Source organism: Octopus bimaculoides, chromosome 7, assembly GCF_046866305.1.
Source record: "Octopus bimaculoides isolate indiv1 chromosome 7, ASM4686630v1, whole genome shotgun sequence".
In the NCBI taxonomy this organism is placed as follows: domain Eukaryota; kingdom Metazoa; phylum Mollusca; class Cephalopoda; order Octopoda; family Octopodidae; genus Octopus; species Octopus bimaculoides.
In genome coordinates this window covers 67649599-67656488 of record NC_142934.1, presented here as the reverse complement: position 1 = coordinate 67656488, position 6890 = coordinate 67649599, and the positions used below count along the sequence as shown (strand labels likewise).

General features: G+C 31.9%; 1 protein-coding gene across 2 annotated transcripts in view; it reads left to right on the top strand.

Moving 5' to 3' along the window:
* The window catches only part of LOC106879128 (BTB/POZ domain-containing protein KCTD16), a 105336-nt gene extending 98696 nt beyond the window's left edge, over positions 1–6640 (top strand). For both annotated transcript variants that reach the window (XM_014928565.3, XM_014928566.3), the window contains one exon: positions 4879–6640. The gene's annotated coding sequence lies outside the window, so the exon portion shown is untranslated. The remainder of the gene's footprint in view (positions 1–4878) is intronic.
* Positions 6641–6890: the final 250 nt, after the last annotated feature.

Sequence of the window (6890 nt, the reverse complement as noted above, 5' to 3'; positions counted from 1 at the left end):
TTTTTATTATTGGAAGTTTAAAATATATGCTTCAGAACAATTATTTCCTATTTGATGATACCTACTATGGACAATAATGTGGAATTGCGATGGGAACGAAAGCGGCTCTGTTCTTGCGAACCTGGTGATGGGGTATTTTGAAATCACCATATGTAAAGTGTCACTGCAAAAATATGAATATCTCTTTCACCATTATATAAAAGAGAGCTGGAAAAGGTATCTGAATAACTGTTTTATCATTTGGAAGGAGAACATTTATAAACTTTTGGAATCTAAATCAATACTAAATAATATAAACCCTAACATCCAATTCACAATGGAATATAGCAAAGAACATCTCCCTTTCTTAGATATTATGATTTTAAAAAAAGTGAACTAAATTGTAACTGACATTTAGTATAAACCAACGAACTCGAAGCAATATCTTCTGTTTAGCGCATGCCAACCGAAAAACATCAAAAGAAATATTCCTTTTAATTTAGCGAAACGGATTTGCACAACAGTGTTTGATGGAAATACTCGGGATACCTGTCTTCAAGACTTCAGAATTAAACGTGCCAAAAAAATAGGTATTAAAACACTAAGAGAAACAAAACGAAATGCCACAGCTTATCTGAAAATACTACCGTATATATCAACTCGCAACCTTTGAAGCTATGAGGCATACAACACTATTGTACAAACTCTACCAATGCTAACTTCGGATCCAAAATTGAACAACATTCTGCAAATACATAAATTCATGACATGTAAAACGCAACCCGAATTGCTGAAAAGACTCCTGACAAATGCGAAGCTTCACACAACAACCACGAAACCAATGGTTAAAAAATGTGCACGTCCAAACTGTGCAACATGCCGAAACCTACTGGAAGGCTCGGAATTCCAATTCAAACAAAGGGAGGTGTACACAATTAAGACCAACTTCATTTGTGCATCCGAGGAACTTAATCTGTTATAGCTTGTTCAGGTTGTGGACATAACTATAAATGACAGACAAGTATGGCACTTAGACGGAGAACCACACTACATAAGGAAGAGATCTATTTCCCAAATTATAAACAGATGCCTTTGAGTGAACGCATAGAGAGATGTGCAGTGGATCTACAACTAAATTTCAAAGTTTTCCCCATCTACTAGTGCAAAGAAACACTTTCTATACAAGAACGTTAAACTAGTGAAAATTTATTTATCTAAAAATACAGAACACGTCAAAATATGTACGCATAACCAGCTTTGGTCTAACTAGATATTTTAATTCATGATCACATATCCATCACTGTACATATTTCATGTCACTACTTTAGCTCATGAGTTTTTGTGCGTTTATTTATTCCACCCCCATAATGAGCAATTACTTCCCCTGTCCCTAGTAACTATCACCAATTACACCCCCCTTAGATATTTCTACTTGTTGATTCATTCACAAACTTTCATACGCTTCAATCTACTCAAGAAAATACGAAATTACAATAATGTCAATGTCATGATTAGCGAAAGTGAAACCGGTGGACAAAACAATACTCTCTCATTTAAAATATCTTAAACTATTTAAACTGTGTGCATTTTCCTTCTTTTATTTTATATATATATATATATATATATATATATATATATATATATATATATATATATATATATATATATATATATTGCATTACAACACACCACTTGGAGATAATTGGAATTCTTTTCCTCTCTTTTCTTACTGTATATATATATATATATATATATATATGTGTGTGTGTGTGTGTGTGTGTGTGTATGTGTCTGTCTGTCTTTGCGTCTGTGTTGACACCTGATGTTTGTGTACTTACATCCCCGTATACTCAGCCGTTCGGCCAGAGGCACTTTGCGTGCAATAACAGAAATGTAGGCGAGTATTGGCAGTATGCTCAGGAGAATAGTACACGTCATTAATAAAAAAATACCATTAAACAAAGGGAATTATTTTTCTTCAAGAACAAATTTAATGATTTGTAGTGATCATAGTCACAGAATAAATCAAAATATATATATGCACACACACACACGCACACACATACAGACACATACACACTCACACACACACACACACACACACACACATAACAAAGTGAAAGGAGAGAAGAAATATTTATTCCATGTGTAGACAGTTGATTCTTGATCTGTGTACTCTCCACCATTGTGCTTCCTGGATTCTCATGACTAGTTGGAACCGTAGCAATAAACCCGTCTCAGCCTTTGATCTTCGTCATAGCCGTACAAAAGGCGAAGGGTTTACTGTTAAGATTTCGTTTTTTAAATCCTGATTCTTGCTCTGTGTGTGCGTGTGTGTGTGTGTGTGTGTGTGTGTGTGTGTGTGTACAATTTGACGCGTCGTTCTCTTGATACTCTGGGGGTGGGCTTATTCCCTCGTTTTCAGTGGTTGATATTAAGTATTCGTTTTATTACTTTGTTTTAGAAAGGCGTTGGTGTGACTCTTTAATTCATTCTTTTTTTTTGTGGTTTTTTTTTACATGATTGATGATTTTGTTCAGCTGCATGAGCATTTTAAAGCTTTTGTCACTGTATGAGTACTAAATACTTTTGCAGTTTTTGCATTTGTAAAGTCATTTGTCAAAAATTATTATTTATAGTTATAGAATGAAAATATGTTTTGTTTTACAACGCTTCGTTGGATCTATTTACAGTCGTTCGAATGCACCGATTTTCTATTAATATAAAACGTATATATATTTCGCTTTGGTGTCAATATCTTGTTTTATTTCGTTCTTTATAGCTTGATGATTTTAGTTTGAAAATTCAGTAAGTTCTAGTTGCTGGGCAGCTTTGAATATGATTTTTCAAAGTTGTTTATTGAAAAGCATTTACTTTGGTTTGTTGGTTACGCATATTATTTTTTTTTCACTTCAGTTTATATGACTCTTTACCGTCTAATATCGATTTGGTTCGATGACGCTGGAATGTAAATTTCAATATGCGTATATACATGTAAATGCATGTTTGCATGTGTGTAAGGTTTGTGTACATTTTTTGAATTTGTCTGTTGGAGCATTTCTATATGCCTGTTTGTGTTTTAGATGTTTAATAGCATGTAGCGAGTTGTGGCTGGCGTTTATTGTTTATGCTTAATTTTGTGGGGGCATATTGGTGGTCCTTCTATGAGTTTACTTCGACATACGTGTATTTAACAAATAATGTGGGATAGTCTTACTTGTCCACTCATGAGAATCCAGCGAGAAAAATCTGATATTTAATTTGGATAGAACCCTATGGAGGTTGGTGCCTCAGAAATCTACTTCAACGAGCTTCCTGGGATTACTGGGCGGAGAGGGGATAGGGACATGTTTACCATTGTTATTACATTATTTATTTCCTACCCGAGCAGTTTTCAGTTTGGGATGGTTTTTATTGACAATAAACAAACATTTAAGATTCTTCACTCCATATTTATATGAGCAAATTTTCTCAGCTGTAGAAACACAATATATGTGAAACTTGATCTACATTTAAAACTGTTTACCATAAAACCTGAAATTCAAAACATAGTATCTGCTAGGCAACAGAAGCCATCTCATTAAAAATAAGGATATTTTAATGCTGCAAGTTATGCAAATTCTCATGCCGTTGGGAGGAAACATACTCACCTAATTAGTTTGCCAACCGTTCATTCATCTAGATATTGTAAGGAAAATGTTAGCGGCTCCAGCATTCGGTTGGCTTTCACTATCTTACGAGTACACCGAAGCAGCGTAAAACGAAGTGCTTTGCTGCAAGATATCTTGACGTCTAGTTCCGGAACAAAATACGCAACTTTAAGGTCGTGCGTCCAATACTCTTGCACAGGCTTTCGCACACTTGATTAAAAAAAGAGTATACGAAGTATAGAGACCAGATTTATCGACTAACATTTAAACCCCTATTCACAAACTTCCTGCCTTTTGCTTATGTTAACCCCACCTCTCTCTCTCTCTCTCTCTCTCTCTCTCTCCCTTTCACTATATATATATATATATATATATATATATATAAGAAGATAGATAAATAGATAGATAGTTAGATAGACAGATAGACAGACAGGCAGACTGGTGGGTAGATAGATAGATAGATAGATACATAGATACATGCATATATACATACACATACATACATACACATACATACATATATATAATAATAATAATAATAATAATAATAATAATAATAATAATAGGGACAAAATCCAAAATTACAGGTAAAAACTCAGTTAAACACAATTTATAAAAAATTAAAATCAAATTGAGCTTTACAGAGTAAAATATATATAAATATATAGTTTTAGGGAAAAGAACCATGGTTCATGAACTCATCGGTGAAAATCCACTGTCACATATAGAAAAATTAATAAGTAAAAGCACAATAAATGAGTGTAATATAATACCAAGTAAATATCATAAGTTAAAGATATTATCTTTATCTTATGATATTTACTTTGTATTATACTCATTTATTGTGCTTTTAATTATTAACTTTTCTATACACGACAGTGGATTTTCATCGATGAGTTCATGAACCTTGGTTCTCTTCCCTAAAACTATATATATATATATATATATATATATATATATATATATATATATATATATATATATATATATACATATATATATATACATATATATATATATATATATATATATATATATATATATATATATATATATATATATATATATATATATATATATATATATATATATATATATATATATGTATGTATATATTTATACATACATACATACATATTAACATATATGTATACAACCATATACTTACATATACCTTTCTGCATGCATATGTATATTCATATACTTTAGTTAATTTTTGTCATTAACTATATAATTTCCTTTCTTTCAGACCCCTATACACCAAGATACTTCAGATTGACTATGACTGAAGAAGAATAACAAAAGGAGAAAGAAATGCCAGTGTAATATAATACGAATGAATTGATGATATCACGAATGGACAAAATTCCCGATATACCAATTTTAGACATGGATATTATGAAGTAAATTTAAGAGGAGATTAGAATGAATAAAATTTACGCAATCAATAGACACCACAAAGAACGATTAATTGAGCTGTATTAAAAATATTAAAATTTTGAAACTGTGGTAATGTAATATTAGGACAGTCTTCCAGTGAGACTATTGATTACCTCAGAAACATATTTTACGAAGAGGATGCTTATAATTATATCACACTGAATATTTTAGTGAAATATTATCAAGAAACTTTTGAAAGAAAAATTACTTGTTCTTTGAAAGAATTTCCAAAATAGAACCGTTAAGACATTAATAGAAATATCAAAGATCAATAATAATATTAAACAGATGTGCGTCAATACAGTATGTCAATCCGACTTGAAAGTGGAGTAGTTAATAGCCAGGCATCGAAAGTAATTCACGGGCAATTACACCGTTTACTTTCACTAATATATATTTTGAAGAAATCAAAAAATAGTGTAAGAATTACGCTAATAGAATCACAATACTTTTGGCTTATACCATAATTTCCCATGAATTTATGAAGATATACATTCAAACTGTAAAGTTATTAGGAAGTTAGTTATTATATTTGCAGTTAATGTATATTGCATACAATAAGAACATTTCTACATTGTCTGGCCATCGTGTGAATAGTTTTTCCTTGCCGTATACATTACTTCTTCATACTTTCAGCACACATAGGTTCCACTAGTACATTACGGCAATCCTGTAACTTCGTTTGACATAACTCTAGCGATTTCCAGTGATTCCAGATTCACCAACAGAAATACTTGGAGACCTCGTCTTAGTAAAACCTCCATTTATATGGAAAATCTTTAGAAATGATTCTTTAGAAAATGTATTCTGTTTGGATCACCACAGAAATGTAAAACATATAACCCACGATGCACCAAATTATAACTAATAGATCAATCAAAATTTAAGATTATGTATAACACAATGAGTTGACACAAAATTCATATGCTATAACAAACAAATAAACGCCTTACGAATAGCAGTAATGAGAAGTCATCTACACCACATTTGGATTGGGTTTAGGCGTCCCATTGTGTAAACATATCGACACTACGGCGATTTCGTTACGGAAGTTTCTAGGACTTATGTTTCATCGAGGTCCAAAACTGCTAGGATAGATAAATGGATATGTATGTAAGTATATATGCATGCTTGTGAATGTATGTATGTATTCATGTGTGTATGTCCACCTGTAAATTAGTGATTAGTAAAACATATTTATTTGATGCCATCAACTAGTATCCTTTTACATTAAAAAATTCAATCAATCTTGAGTAGAATTATGATGTAACCGATCGTGGAATTATTGGTACCAGTTACATTCGATGTAACCTGCTCAAAGCTGCATAGAACCTATTCTTCCCTGGCGTTCCTGTGTGAGTTATGAGAAATGGATATTTTATAAACACCACATCTACGGTCATTGATTTCACCGGTATATGTTATCAAATTCTTTTATAAAGTAAATAGATTTTAATGATCTCACGGTATATGACTTTAAATTTATTACTATGAAAAATGCCATGCCTGGTTTCCAGTGAATACTAACACGAGGAATGCGTAGTAAACCACCTGCAAAAAAAAAAAAAAAAGAAGATTTCTGGATATAATTCAACGGTTTCTTTTCTTATTATCTGATATAGAAAAGTATTTATCAGTCAGATATTTGATTCGTGTTTTCACCTGCTCCGATTTGTTAATATGAAATGTGTCAATTAAGGATCATTAGATGGATACTTCTGGGCTCACAAGAGATTAATCTCTGCCCTTCCTTTTCTGTAGCCACAGTAGTCTCTTACACATCTCAAAATTATTTCCTGAAACGTCTCGCACCATCTTTTC